We start from the raw sequence: 16,412 nt of genomic DNA on the forward strand, positions 1-16,412 counted from the left end.
CATAGTGCCAGCAACAAGTATGCCCCACAGTGCCAGCAATGCCCCACAGTGCCAGCAACAAGTATGCCCCACAGTGCCAGCAACAAGTATGCCCCACAGTGCCAGCAATGCCCCACAGTGCCAGCATCAAGTATGCCCCACAGTGCCAGCAATGCCCCACAGTGCCAGCAATGCCCCACAGTGCCAGTAACAAGTATGCCCCACAGTGCCAGCAATGCCCCCATAGTATTTCCCAGCAGCAGCACACTCACCATTGATGTTGCTGCTGGGGAGAGGACAGTCCAGTGTGCCCCTGCCGTGTAGCTGCCACCGCTGCTTCTCTCAGGGAAGGAGAGTACAGCACACTGCGTATCTCTCCTTCCCTTCACTGTGACTGGGCTGCCCGCCAATCAAAGTTTGCGGGCCGGCTTCTGATTGGCTCAGTCACAGGGAAGCACACTGAGGGGTAGGAGAGATGTGCAATGCACTCTCCTCCCCTCCAGCAACCTATCTGACTGCTGCCATTACTGGCCGGGCCGCCGCGTACCCCCGAGCAGGTGGACGCATACCCCCAGGGGTACGCGTACCACAGGTTGGGAACCACTGACGTAGGGGATACAAACTCCATATAAATGTGGTTTGGAATTGTTCGACATATGGGTGTGATGCTTGGGTGACCACATTTCTTGACCACGTGTAATTCATTCTGTTCACACTGTTTCAGATGATAATTAGGGGAAATGGATGAATAAATTAATTTCACTTACACTCCCCCAGTCCTCTGGGACCATTGCTCCTAGACTGCCTCTATCACTCTTTCGGTCTGGTGGGCTTTTATTTTCTTAACCACCGAGTGTGCCTATCACAAAATTAAGGATGTCTCTGAGGAAGACATTCTTGTTGTACTTAATTCAGGTGGTAACTCTGGAACTTCTAAGACACAACTTTATTTATTTGTTTACAGTTCCTTACATAGGGGGTTATTCTGATTCACTCGGAAAGGCACAATCACTCTCTAATGGACAAAACCATATGCACGGCAGGTGGGGCTGATGTAACATGTGCAGAGAGAGAGTTAGATTTGGGTGTTTTATTGTTTCTGTGCAGGGTAAATACTGGCTGCTTTATTTTTACACTGCAATATAGATATCAGTTTGAAGTACACCCCCCACCCAAATCTAACTCTCTCTGCACATGTTACGTCAGCCCCACCTGCAGTGCATATGGTTTTGTCCATTAGAGAGTGATTGTGCCTTTCCGAGTGAATCAGAATAACCCCCATGGTGCAGAATATTGTATTGTTTTACAACTGGAAACGAGTGCCGGATGACAGGCTGACTAGCAGTACTCCAACATCGGAATTCCGACTGTTTACATGCCCAATTGACAGGGACTATTCTCCCTCATTGGGATCCAGAGTGCTGGTGGTCGGGATACTGATGTCAGTATACTGACTGTTGGAATCCCGACTGTTGGCCCCCCATACCACACCCATTGGAAACAACAGTAATAAAACAAACTGGGTAGTAGTACAGACCAATATAGAGGTAGGAGGGCCCTGTTTACAAGCTTATAATCTATAACCTCCACATTTATACTTGAGGGACTAGAAAGTTGGTATTGGTGGCAGTGGGGGGGGGGGAGGGGCAGTAGGTTGAAGTTTTACTTAGGCTGTTGAGCAACTTTTTTATTAGTGGCTATATATTTTGTCTATTACCTAAAAGTATTTATGTAAATATAGATGCCACTATGTATTACATAAGTACCAGGAAGAATAACTCTTTATCTGCTTGCCTTTTATCTGGATATAGCATTCTTTGTTCCTGTATTGTCCTCATCCCCTTACATAGAAATGAGATGAAAAAGATTTCTCAAAAATTTGAGTTGAAATCAAGAAGATGCTCAAAGGGTTCCCGACCTCTTCAATGAAGAACAGATGAAGACAGATCTGTAGAGATTGATGGCGTGTGATGCTGGAAAAGCTACTGAAGGAATCCCGGGCATGCCGGCAGCGATGTGCGTACCCTCAGAAATGTGTGTCATGGCGGAGATGCTTGTCACATGACCACTGCCAGAGAGTTCAAGGGCTGATTCAGTATGAGTTCAAGCTGGGAAATCATATTCAGATGGTGCTGCAGATATATTGAGGAAGTAAAAGGTTGCAAATAATGAAAACCATATTGAGCTGGATAGTATTAGATGTTAATATACTTATATGCGCAGTGGAACAAATTCTTGGATTTTCTTGCATCCTGTCCAAGAACATTTTAGCAACTATGGTAATTTTAAACAAAACAGATGAAAAAAAGCAAACAATAATAAAATATGTATAATGAATTTTTTTGGGGGTTCACCTCATTTTAAAAGGTTGATCCACCATTATAGAAGGTGATGGGGACAGTAACAGTGAGAAGAAATCTCCCAATATTTTACAGTCCAGATCTATGGCAGTTCACGTTGCTGCAGAGGGTTATGTCACATGGGTGGGTGTAGTGCTCAGCTGTTCCAAACCTACCTTTCCTGCTGTATACACAACCACTCAATGGTCCTGCAGCTTGGACTGTGGGAAAGATTCCTAGAAATGGAGCAGTTGTTAGGTCTGCACCAGTGGCAGTTTTTACCTATGGACTGCAAGGCTGCAGCCCCTCCTCCAGGTAAAATCTGCCACTTTGTGAAGCCAGATGCAGTCTGTGAGACTGCACTGGCTTCACTGTGACTGGCTTTCTGACCTGCCCGTCATCCAAAGCAAATCCCATTGGGAGGTGTTCCCTCCCTCCGGGATGCCTCCATGGGCTGCTGCGCGGGGAGCCCACAAAAAATGGGTTGTGCGCATGCGTAGTACCGAGGACTATGTTGCGCATGCGCTGGACCCCTGAATATGCTACAATGGACTGCTGCAGAAGCGCCGGTGCCACGACAACAATAGAGCCAGGAGCGGCAGCGGGAACCAGTAGGCAATGGTAGGCAGGGGCGGTAGCGGAGGGGGAGGGCCGGCATCACGGCAGCCCCGCTTCTCCACAGAAGTAAGAGCCACCACAGACAGCTGCAGTAAAACACAAACAGCACACTGTATTAAAGGAAGAATGAGATATGGAGTTCGATTTTTCAAGGCTTAGAGAGAGCTAATGTACTAACCCATGCCTCCCAACTTTGGTTATCCAGAAATCGGGGCCTGGTGTGCAGGAGGCAGTTCTGTGTCTGAAAAAGGGCTGGGGCCACGGAAGGGGTGGACGTAGCCTTGGGTGGAGGGAGCATGGCTTGGCATAAAAACAACTTTTTTTCTACTTTTTGTGGGAATCCCCAACACACACTGGCCAGCCCCGGCTCTCCTACCCGCACTGATGCCACATGATGCCACGTGTGCACACAGCAGATATTCCGTGATCACGGCCACTTTTATGTGAATTGGACAGTTGGGAAGTATGCTAACCAGCTTCTAACTGTTACCTCCCAGGCTGTATTTGAAAAATGGCAGGAACTGACTTGGTGGCGGGCAGCAGAATCCCTGCCCGTCTCCGCTTCAGGGAGACGGGCAGGGTTAGGGGGGGTGCGGGGAGCTTCGGAGGACCAGCGGAGAGCTCCATCAGAACAGGGGTACGCGAGCGTCTCGTGCGTGAGTGCCCCCTTCCGGTGGGGGCTGGCGGTTGGCGATTCTATCACCAGCCGCCAGCTAAATGACAGATGCCCCATCTGTACCTAGAACAGTCTGAAATGTCTGAAGGTGACGCCAACACAGCCAAACTCTACAATGCTATGCTACATATGATCAAACCATAATCCTCATTTATTATAATGGAGACTACATTCAACTGATACCCCTCTCACACTGCAGCTCTTAAACGGTATATTGCTATTTTTTTGCCTTTTAAAACGGGTAGATCTGCAGTGTAAAAGCTCCAGGGTGCTATACCAGTTTAAGAAATACCGGTATTTCTAAAGTGGTTAAAAAGCAGTGCTCTAGCCATTTCAGAGCCGTTTTTGATGTGTGAACGGCTCTATTTCTATGGCTTGAAACATGGTCCTTGGGCATTAAACGGGTTGAATGTGTGAATGTTATTACATGCTATTTAAAACGGTTTTCACCTGCAATGGGAAAGGGGTTTAGTGACTCAGACCCGTTTTAAATACCGTTTTGAAATACCAGGTCTGAAACGTTTAGGCCAGGCATGCCCAAAGTCAGGCCCGGGGGCCAATTGCGGCCCGTCCTGTCATTTCAAGCGGCCCGCAGCCTCCAGCTGGAAGCGGGCAGAGCATCAGATGTGGGAAGCACAGCACAGGACACTAAAGGTGGGGCCCCGGCGAGCGCGCCTTTACCTTGCTGTCTGCTGCACTGAGGAGGTGCCGGCCATCACAGTCAGTTGTGTTTGGGGTCCTATCCCTGCTGCTGCAATCGTATATCACCCTACTCCACATTCACAGTGACAGCAGTGTTTGGGGAGGGGGCAGAAAGGGGGAAGCTTGCTCACGTAACATGCAGAGTGGAGGAGGGCAGCACCGGGAGCCCAAGCATCTCCTGTCCTTGCAGTTCCTGCTTTGCCTCTCCTTCCTCTGGCTCACACAAGGGGCTGGGAAACATACAGAGAAGGGAGGGGGCAGAGTGGGGGACATACAGTGAAGGAGGGTCAGGCTGGGGGACATACAGTGAATGGAGGCAGTGATGGCCATTCAGAAAAGGTGGAGCAGGGGTAGGCTGGGGGACATACAGTGAGTGGGGTACATAGTGAATGGGGGTCATACAGAGAATGGGAGTCATACAGTGAAGAAGGATCAGGCTTGGGGACATACAATGAATGGAGGCACTGATGGGCATTAAGAGAAGGGGGGAGGCTGGGGGACAGAGTGAATGGGTGCAGAGTGGGGAACATACAGTGAATGGGGGACATACAGTGAAGGAGGGGCAGGCTGGGGGACATACAGTGAATGGGGGCAGGCTGGGGGAAATACAGTGAAGGGGCAGGCTGGGGGACATACAGTGAATAGGGGCAGAGTGGGGGACCATTCTGATGTGATTAATGATTCAAAGAATGTCAGGCTGAATGGTCGGCCCCCACACATTTACACTTCACCAAATCTGGCCCTCGTCGCAATAAGTTTGGACACCCCTGGTTTAGGCAATGTGAAAGCAGTATGAAAAGTTGGCAATACACCAAAGGATTATGGGACAAATGTAATGGGAAGTGAGAGAGTTTTACCTTTTTTTTTTAAAGCAGCAATCATTTACACTGAAAAAACAGGTTGATTTTGCCATGTAACTGATTGCCGCTTTAATAAAATAGGGAAAATCTCTCAATTTCTGATTCTCACTTCCTATTACATTTGGCCCAATATGTCCAACAATCCAACTAGTTGACTGTTTGGAGCAATAATCTGGTAATATATGAGAGAAAATGACATTTGTCTATTTGCTCCCATACACTGGAAAATGGACAAAAACATTTATTCAGATCAATTATTTCAATCCATTTGATTTAATCAATTTGTCTGCACAACAGTTTTTGTCAGTTTTCTATCATTTGGCCATTATTTTCCCCGCACAGAAACAAACTACCTCACCCAAATCTAAAGGTGCGTACACAGGGGCATAAAATCGCTGAGTGACCATATTGCCAGCGATTGATGTGTGCACCGGCGATAAATCGCCGGGTGCGCGCTCCCCATTTCTCTGGTCGCTGATGAAAACGGAAAACACTGAGCAATATGATTGCTAAGCAATATATTGCCAGCGATCATATTGCTCCGTGTGTACACAGCTTAACTCTCTGCACACGTTACATACTAATCTGCCCCACCTGCAGTGCAACATGGTTTTACCAAGTTATGTGCTTTTTTTCCTTGCTTTACTAACAAAGCTGTATCAGACCTTATATTTGTTCCTTTTTAATCTACCGTAATTCAAGAGACATTCTGCCAAGTGCTGCATAGATGAATCGCCTGTACAGTGTCACGGAATAATATCTAGGAGAGGAGAATAGAAGCACAAATACTTATGTAAAAGAAAAGGTATAATGACCTGTACATGCAGAAAGCCAGGTGCGTCATTACAATAAGCAGGTAGCCGGCAGTACGTAGCCTCAGCCAATAATATCAGAACAAAAATCCATGAAATACATAGAAAAATATATAAATTAGTTCACGGCCCTTTAATATAGTACTAGCAAACTGTGGGCGTGTTATCAGGTTTGTGATGCTGACATCACTGTGGGCGTGTTATCAGGTTTGTGATGCTGACATCACTGTGGGCGTGTTATCAGGTTTGTGATGCTGACATCACTGTGGGCGTGTTATCAGGTTTGTGATGCTGACATCACTGTGGGCGTGTTATCAGGTTTGTGATGCTGACATCACTGTGGGCGTGTTATCAGGTTTGTGATGCTGACATCACTGTGGGGGTGTTATCAGGTTTGTGATGCTGACATCACTGTGGGCGTGTTATCAGGTTTGTGATGCTGACATCACTGTGGGGGTGTTATCAGGTTTGTGATGCTGACATCACTGTGGGGGTGTTATCAGGTTTGTGATGCTGACATCACTGTGGGCGTGTTATCAGGTTTGTGATGCTGACATCACTGTGGGCGTGTTATCAGTTTTGTGATGCTGACATCACTGTGGGCGTGTTATCAGGTTTGTGATGCTGACATCACTGTGGGCGTGTTATCAGGTTTGTGATGCTGACATCACTGTGGGCGTGTTATCAGGTTTGTGATGCTGACATCACTGTGGGCGTGTTATCAGGTTTGTGATGCTGACATCACTGTGGGGGTGTTATCAGGTTTGTGATGCTGACATCACTGTGGGCGTGTTATCAGGTTTGTGATGCTGACATCACTGTGGGCGTGTTATCAGGTTTGTGATGCTGACATCACTGTGGGCGTGTTATCAGGTTTGTGATGCTGACATCTTTTCCCATCACAATGGACCTTATTCCGGTCTGTTCGCTCGCATGCGACTTGGCATGCGAGCGTGAGGTTTTTGCAATGCGCATTTCTGAGATTGTTTGTTGGGTGCACGCAACCAACATTGCGGCCGATGAAGGGGGGGGGCATGGGGCGGCAGGCCAGAGGACTTGCCCATGGGAATGCCCAGTGTTTCATGGCCATTTCCATGGAAGTCGTGGGCGTCAGGGGCGAGTAGCTGACATCACCGGATGTCAGCTGCCTACCCATATTCTTCAGAATGGCCACGCACATCTAAGGTTGCTCTGAGCAACCTTAGATGTGCGTGTGCCTTCCACATCATTCGATGGTTGGCGACCATAAAATAATGTGGGAGGTTCCTCCCGCAGGCTGGCGAACACATGCGGCATATGGGTGGCAGCCCGGCCACCATTCGCAAGGCTGCAAACCAACCAGAATAATCCCCAATGTCTCTACGAGAGCAGACCTAGCAGTCCCTGCAGACAGATGCTGAAAAGAATCACACCTGTTAAATGCAAGGAGAAAGCTTTCCACTTCACGTTCCCTCCTAGCAGAGCAATCAAAGCCTACAGCACAGCGCCTGTGTACGTAATGAGCTTTCCCACAGAACTCTGCTGCATTTTACCGAGCGATAATGGTTACGGTCGCCGTAGGCAATGTTGAAATTGACACAAACTCTTGTTAGAAATTGTGTTTGCACAGTTCATTCACTTACATTAGTTTTGGACTCTCAGTTAAATAGATTTGAGCAGGTTCTTAATAGTGCACTTTGGACGGTTGCTTTAAGCGTCTGTGTGTATTAGGCCTTATTATGTACCACCGCTGAATATGACAAATCAGCAATGACACCGGCCTCTTGCTCTTATATTCTTTCAAATCATTGTGCTATGTGGCTCATTAGTGTTATATAAGGCAGAATTTGTGTCAATGCATCTGCAATCCCGCCTAGGCTCTGCAGTGCAATTACATTCATGTGTGCTGAGAACCAGCCCCCTCCCACAGCGCCACCTAGCTGTGTCCTTGGTAACTGCAATGTTTCCATTGAAGTTGGATCAACTCATATGGGGGACATTTATCTGTTATCTTCTAGTGTTAAATAAATAAGGAGCAGATTCTGATTGGTTGCCCATAGCAATATCCCATGTAAAATAGAACTCCCATCTTAGTAAGTTTCTCCCACATATACCTTTTACTAACCTGTCAAAATTGGGTGGTAAATAAATAAGAAGTAGATTCTGATTGGTTGCCCAGAGCAACATCACATGTGACGTAGAATACATATCTTAGTAAATTTCCCCCATTGCCTCTCACCCACACTAACATTTCCTTTCTCTGTAAACTGCAGCACTTGTTCCTAATACAACACAGCAAACGGATACAAACAGCTAATATTCTCATTTCCCCTCCTTATTTTAATATATGCTAATTTCGTTATATCAACGCAGGATACATTGAAATCTACATGATCTAATATTCTGTATTACAGAGCATAGGCGAATCTAAGGGGTGGTCCAGGGGGGGAACCGAACCACCCATTAGACCACCAGCCGCTTAAAATTTAAAGAAATGACAGCCGGGCAGAGAGATCTGTGTGCTGCCCGGCTGTTTAGGCTAAGGAATTGCTCGTTGCCAAGGGGGAGGTCTCACGCCGCTGGTTGCTGGACGCACCTAATTGAAAGAAATGACAGCTGGGCGGAGATCGATGTGCGCTGCCCTGCTGTAGTCTCTAAGCAGTGGCATTGATATTTTCAGTTTTCCCTTTGGACCGCCGGCAGCCAATCAGGAGCGGCATTGGTGGTATTGAAAGCAGCTCCTGATTGGTTGCCAGACCCCAGCGCGAGAACTAAAAATATTGATCCCCTTGGCAACGAGCAATTCCATCCCCCCTTGGCAATTAGCCTCCCCCCTTGGCAATTAGCAATTCCCTCCCCCCTTGGCATCAAGCTAACCCTCCCCCCTTGACAACGAGCTAACCCTCCCCACCTTGACAACAAGCAATTCCCTCCCTCCCTTGGCAACAAGCTAACCCTCCCCCCCTTGACAACGAGCTAACCCTCCCCACCTTGGCAACGAGCAATTCCCTCCCCACCTTGGCAACGAGCAATTCCCTCCCCCCTTGGCAACAAGCAATTCCCTCCCCCCTTGGCAACGAGCAATTCCCTCCCCCCCCCCTTGGCAATAAGCAATTTCACTCCCTCTTTGCAACAAACATGTCCCCATGGGATCGAGCATGAAGCCACCTTGGCATCGACCATGAAGCCCCCTTGGTATAGAGCAAGAACCCCTAGCAATGAGCATGTAGGTAAGCGGCACTTATGTGTCAAATATGTAATGGGCATAACGTTTTGTTATATACTATGTAATAGGCATTATGGTGTGTGGTGGAAAGGGGGAAGACTGCGCTTGAATTGATGACAGAGTAGGTAAATTAAAAAGCAATTTAATTGTACAATAACACACTAAAATAAGCAAACAAATAATAAAATAGGTACACAATGGTATGGGAAGGGAAGGGGGGGATATAAACGCTGCATCCACTTATTGTATTGTCACCTTTGAGAGTCCACAGTTCAGTTTGAGACTAGGAGATGGTTGAGAAGATGTGGCCTCTAGACCTGGCCAAAGCGGTATTTCGATGGTACTTCCTCCAATTTTATGATGGGGGTGGCATTCCTCCCAGTTGGAATATCAGAAGTGGAAATGAAAAGTCCGCTGGGTGACCCCGGGTGGGTGTTTAGATAGGCTGGCTTGCCTTCAGATGGTTGTTACCTCACTCTGGTCGATTGGATCATAGATAACAGCAAACTGCTTGCCACAGTGATATCCAACACGGCGCACCAACGACTTGAATAGCCGGGACCAGCCTTTTCGCCGCTGCCAGGGCCTCCGTGGTCAGGAACTCCAAAAGCACAGCGTTGTCAGTTTAGGCCACGCCCAACCGGTTCGTCATCTGGGGACTTCGCACCACTGAACTGTGGACTCTCAAAGGTGACAATACAATAAGTGGATGCAGCTTTTATATCCCCCCCTTCCCTTCCCATACCATTGTGTACCTATTTTATTATTTGTTTGTTTTTTTTAGTGTGTTATTGTACAATTAAATTGCTTTTTAATTTACCTACTCTGTCATCAATTAAAGCGCAGTCTCCCCCCTTTCCAATACATTTTTCTATAGGGACTGACAATCCCTTTTTTTTACAGCTGCTGGCACTAACAACTCACACAGGCGCCCCTTCAGTTACTTCGGTAACTGTTTTTTACCTTTATTATGGTGTGTGGCCTTATGTGTAATTGGCATTACGGTATGTTGATTTATGTGTAATGATTTATGTGTAATTACGGAGTTGGCTGAAATGTGTAATGGGCATTACTGTGTGTGGTCTAAAGTGTAATACCACGCCCCATTTTGTGATGCCACGCCTCTGTCCCATGAGGCCACGCCCCCTTTTTGCCGCACAATGTTCCACCCTCCTTATAAATTTGTATTTGGGGCCATCCATTACCATAATTCTAGATTTGCCTATGATAAAGGGGGGGGGGGGGGGGGGGGGAGTTTATCACCTTGCGCTGTCTGGTGGTTAAATATTCTGAACGGCATTAAAATCACATGATTTATGCAATAGAAGTATTAATATAAGCGCAAATAAAATGATCTCTCACCCCTTCCTGACAGAGCCAGTTTTTGCGTTCCTGACAGAGCCCTTTTTTTCAAATCTGACATGTCTCACTTAAGTGGGGATAACTTTTTTTTGCTTTTACTTATCCCAGTGATTTTGAGATTGTTTTTTCGTGACACATTGTACTTCAAATTAGTGGTAAATTTGGGTCGATACAGTCTGTGTTTTTTGTGAAAAATACCAAAATATCGTGAAAAAATGGAAAATTTAGCGATTTGCAAAATGTTAAATTTTCTGCTTGTGAGACAAATAATCTTACCACTCAAAATAGTGAATAACTAACATAGACCATATGTCTACTTTATGTTGACATCATTATTTCAACTTCCTTTTAATTTTTTGGGACACTAGGAGTAGTGTGGCCAATCCCGGGATCGGGATCGGCGGGATCCCGGGATTTGGTCTAAAAAAGTCCGGGATTTCAATCCCGGGATTGGAGAATCCAATCCCGGGATTTCGGGATTAGACTGCGCATGCGCAGTCTAATGCCGGGCAGCGTCTGAGCACTCGCTCAGACGCTGCCCGACTGTTCCCGTAAGCTGACCCGGCGTGCGGCCTGCGTAGCGTGACAGTAGAGGTCACGCTGCGCAGGCCACACGTCACCAGTGACCGCCCGCCTACCCGCTGGCCTGCCTCCGCCTGCCCGCCTCTTCTCCGCCGCCCGCCTGCACGCCAGCCTGCCTCCGCCCACCTGCCTGCTGTCTTCGATGGAGGTGCACTTGCCGGGAGGCACCGTGCACCTCCAAACCCACTCCCGGCCGCCCGCCCGCTCCCTTATGTAAGTAGATGTGCGGGTCGGCCGGGGTGGGTCCAAAGCGAATAATGGGCTTTTTGGTTTGGATGCCAATCCCAGGATCCCGGGAATCCCGGGATTGAGCATTTTTCAATCCCGGATCCCGGGATTGAAAAAATGCCCCGGGATTGGCATCCCTAACTAGGAGGCTTACAATATGAATAGCAAATTCTCAAATTTTCAAGAAAATTTCAAACACTGATTTTTTTAGGGACCAGTTCAGTTCTGATGTGACTTTGAGGGACTTGTATGTGAGACACCCCCATAAATGATGCCATTTCAAAAACTGCACCCCTCACAGTATTCAAAACAGCATTTTGGAAGTTTGTTAACCCTTTAGGTGTTTCACAGGAATTAAAACAAAGTGTAGGTGAAATTTCAAAATTTCTTTTTTTTTGCAGATTTGCAATTTTAATACATTTTTCTAAGGAACACAGTACATTTTACTAGAGAAATGTGACTGAAAATTAATTCCCCCAATTCTTTTGTTTTCATAAATATCCTATATGTGGCCCTAGTGTGCACGGTGACCAAACCACAGGCTTCATAATAGAAGGAGCACCTACTTGATTTTGGAGCCTCCTTTTTATGAGATTATTTTTTAGGCACCATGTAGGTTTCTAGGCACCATAAGATGCTAAAAGTTAGGAACCCCCCCCACAAGTGACCCCATTTTGCAAACTACACCCCTCAGGGAATTCATCTAGGGGTATAGTGTACATTTCAAACCCCCAGGGGTTTCACCAATTGTGGTACAACTGGGCAGTGAAAATGAAAAATTATTTTTTTTACACAAAAATACAGTTCTGGCTCCAAATTTGTCATTTTCAGAAGGTATGAAGGAGACAAAGCACCCCAAAATCTGTGCCCCAATTTCTCCCGAGTACGGCAATGCCTCACATGTGACCAAAAAATACCAGTTGGGTGCATGGCAGGACTCAGAAGGGAAGGAGTGATTTTTGGATTTTGCAGCTCAGATTCTGGTGGAATTTTGGTGGGTGCTATGTCGCATTAGCAAGACCCCCCAAGCACCAATACAGTGGAACCCCCCCACAAGTCACCCCATTTTGAAAACTACACCCCTCAGGGAATTCATCTAGGGGTATAGTGTACATTTCAAACCCCCAGGGGTTTCACCAATTTTGATACAAGTGGGCAGTGAAAATGAAAAATTACATTTTTTTACACAAAAATGCAGTTCTGGCTCAAAATTTTTCATTTTCAGAAGGTATGAAGGAGAAAAAGCACCCCAAAATCTGTGCCCCAATTTCTCCCGAGTACGGAAATGCCTCACATGTGACCAAAAAATACCAGTTGGGTGCATGGCAGGACTCAGAAGGGAAGGAGTGATTTTTGGATTTTGCAGCACAGATTCTGGTGGAATGAATGGTGGGTGCTATGTTGCACCAATACAGTGGAACCCCCCCACAAGTCACCCCATTTTGCAAAGTACACCCCTCAGGGAATTCATCTAGGGGTATAGTGTACATTTCAAACCCCCAGGGGTTTCACCAATTTTGATACAAGTGGGCAGTGAAAATGAAAAATTAAATTTTTTTACACAAAAATGCAGTTCTGGCTCAAAATTTTTCATTTTCAGAAGGTATGAAGGAGAAAAAGCACCCCAAAATATGTGCCCCAATTTCTCCCGAGTACGGAAATGCCTCACATGTGACCAAAAAATACCAGTTGGGTGCATGGCAGGACTCAGAACGGAAGGAGGGATTTTTGGATTTTGCGGCTCAGATTCTGGTGGAATTTTGGTGGGTGCTATGTCGCATTAGCAAGACCCCCCAAGCACCAATACAGTGGAACCCCCCCACAAGTCACCCCATTTTGAAAACTACACCCCTCAGGGAATTCATCTAGGGGTATAGTGTACATTTCAAACCCCCAGGGGTTTCACCAATTTTGATACAAGTGGGCAGTGAAAATGAAAAATTACATTTTTTTACACAAAAATGCAGTTCTGGCTCAAAATTTTTCATTTTCAGAAGGTATGAAGGAGAAAAAGCACCCCAAAATCTGTGCCCCAATTTCTCCCGAGTACGGAAATGCCTCACATGTGACCAAAAAATACCAGTTGGGTGCATGGCAGGACTCAGAAAGGAAGGAGTGATTTTTGGATTTTGCAGCACAGATTTTGGTGGAATGAATGGTGGGTGCTATGTTGCACCAATACAGTGGAACCCCCCCACAAGTCACCCCATTTTGCAAAGTACACCCCTCAGGGAATTCATCTAGGGGTATAGTGTACATTTCAAACCCCCAGGGGTTTCACCAATTTTGATACAAGTGGGCAGTGAAAATGAAAAATTACATTTTTTTACACAAAAATGCAGTTCTGGCTCAAAATTTTTCATTTTCAGAAGGTATGAAGGAGACAAAGCACCCCAAAATCTGTGCCCCAATTTCTCCCGAGTACGGCAATGCCTCACATGTGACCAAAAAATACCATTTGGGTGCATGGCAGGACTCAGAAGGGAAGGAGTGATTTTTGGATTTTGCAGCTCAGATTCTGGTGGAATTTTGGTGGGTGCTATGTCGCATTAGCAAGACCCCCCAAGCACCAATACAGTGGAACCCCCCCACAAGTGACCCCATTTTGCAAACTACACCCCTCAGGGAATTCATCTAGGGGTATAGTGTACATTTCAAACCCCCAGGGGTTTCACCAATTTTGATACAAGTGGGCAGTGAACATGAAACATTACATTTTTTACACAAAAATGCAGTTCTGGCTCAAAATTTTTCATTTTCAGAAGGTATGAAGGAGAAAAAGCACCCCAAAATCTGTGCCCCAATTTCTCCCGAGTACGGCAATGCCTCACATGTGACCAAAAAATACCAGTTGGGTGCATGGCAGGACTCAAAAGGGAAGGAGTGATTTTTGGATTTTGCAGCTCAGATTCTGGTGGAATTTTGGTGGGTGCTATGTCGCATTAGCAAGACCCCCCAAGCACCAATACAGTGGAACCCCCCCACAAGTGACCCCATTTTGCAAACTACACCCCTCAGGGAATTCATCTAGGGGTATAGTGTACATTTCAAACCCCCAGGGGTTTCACCAATTTTGATACAAGTGGGCAGTGAACATGAAAAATTACATTTTTTACACAAAAATGCAGTTCTGGCTCAAAATTTTTCATTTTCAGAAGGTATGAAGGAGAAAAAGCACCCCAAAATCTGTGCCCCAATTTCTCCCGAGTACGGCAATGCCTCACATGTGACCAAAAAATACCAGTTGGGTGCATGGCAGGACTCAGAAGGGAAGGAGTGATTTTTGGATTTTGCAGCACAGATTCTGGTGGAATGAATGGTGGGTGCTATGTTGCACCAATACAGTGGAACCCCCCCACAAGTCACCCCATTTTGCAAAGTACACCCCTCAGGGAATTCATCTAGGGGTATAGTGTACATTTCAAACCCCCAGGGGTTTCACCAATTTTGATACAAGTGGGCAGTGAAAATGAAAAATTACATTTTTTTACACAAAAATGCAGTTCTGGCTCAAAATTTTTCATTTTCAGAAGGAATGAAGGAGACAAAGCACCCCAAAATCTGTGCCCCAATTTCTCCCGAGTACGGCAATGCCTCATGTGTGACCAAAAAGTGGCAGGACTCAGAAGGGAAGGAGTGATATTTGGATTTTGCAGCACAAATTCTGGTGGAATGATGGTGGGTGCTATGTCGCATTAGCAAGACCCCCAAAGCACCAATACAGTGGAACCCCCCCACAAGTGACCCCATTTTGCAAACTACACCCCTCAGGGAATTCATCTAGGGGTATAGTGTACATTTCAAACCCCCAGGGGTTTCACCAATTTTGATAAAACTGGGCAGTGAACATGAAAAATTACATTTTTTTACACAAAAATGCAGTTCTGGCTCAAAATTTTTCATTTTCACAAGGAATGAAGGAGACAAAGCACCCCAAAATCTGTGCCCCAATTTCTCCCGAGTACGGCAATGCCTCACATGTGACCAAAAAATACCAGTTGGGTGCATGGCAGGACTCAGAAGGGAAGGAGTGATTTTTGGATTTTGCGGCTCAGATTCTGGTGGAATGAATGGTGGGTGCTATGTGGCATTAGCAAGACCCCCGAAGCACAGTGAAATTATGAACCTAATATTCCATAGATGTGTGGTATATTTTAAAACACTCCTTTATACATAGGCCGGGTTTGTCGGGGCAAGTGTCACACTGGAAAATAGTTTGCTTTCTTATTCCCTTTTTATAGCAAACTTTGCACCTTTTTTGTGTCCTGCCCTTTTTTCCAGTGGAGGGGATTTCATCAGGAAAATGCTGCCCTGGTACAATACGGGGGCCAGTACTAGAAGTACTGGGGCCCTCTGCCTGCTGGTTCCCAAATATTAGGCCCTTTATGACTTCCTCTTGAAAGTGCATAAATGTCCCCCTCTGGCCGGTAGAACGGAATAGCACGTAAGCGTTATACAGTGCCATCTGGATGATATACACGGCCACCTTCTTGTACCAGATTTTTGTTTTCCGCAGGGCACTGTACGGCTTCAGTACCTGATCTGAAAGATCCACTCCGCCCATGTACCTATTGTAATCCAGGATACAATTAGGTTTTGAGGTGTGGGTACTGGTACCTCGTACAGGGACGGAGGTGGTACTGTCTCCGTGAATTGTTGTCAGTATAAGGACATCCCTCTTGTCCTTATATTTGACCAACAACATATTTTCGTTGCATATTCCCCTGCTTTCACCCCTTCTCATTACTTGGGCAATGTGCGTTTTTGGGAGGCCTCTTTGGTTCTTGCGCACAGTACCGCAAGCTGCTGTACCTCTTGAACCAAGGGCCTTAAACAGGGGGATGCTAGTGTAAAAGTTATCCACATAGAGGTGATAACCTTTATCCAGGAAGGGGTGCACTAAATCCCAGACAATTTTCCCACTAACACCTACGAGGGAGGGGGGGCATTCTGGCGGTTGAATTCTTGAATCCTTCCCTTCATAAACCCTAAACCTGTGGGTGTACCCTGAGGTGCTTTCACACAGTTTATACATTTTTATGCCATACC

The 16,412-nt window shown here is 46.3% G+C and overlaps 1 long non-coding RNA gene across 1 annotated transcript; it reads right to left on the minus strand.

The window, feature by feature from the left end:
* Window positions 1-1,784: 1,784 nt before the first annotated feature.
* On the minus strand, window positions 1,785-9,652 carry LOC146026962 (uncharacterized). The gene is made up of 3 exons (XR_014454598.1): window positions 9,447-9,652; window positions 5,866-5,934; window positions 1,785-2,111 (listed from the first exon to the last, which is right to left on the minus strand). It is a non-coding gene; the product is annotated as an uncharacterized LOC146026962 (long non-coding RNA).
* Window positions 9,653-16,412: the final 6,760 nt, after the last annotated feature.

Source organism: Crinia signifera, chromosome 8 (genome assembly GCF_055691185.1).
Source record: "Crinia signifera chromosome 8, ASM5569118v1, whole genome shotgun sequence".
Classification (NCBI taxonomy): Eukaryota; Metazoa; Chordata; class Amphibia; order Anura; family Myobatrachidae; genus Crinia; species Crinia signifera.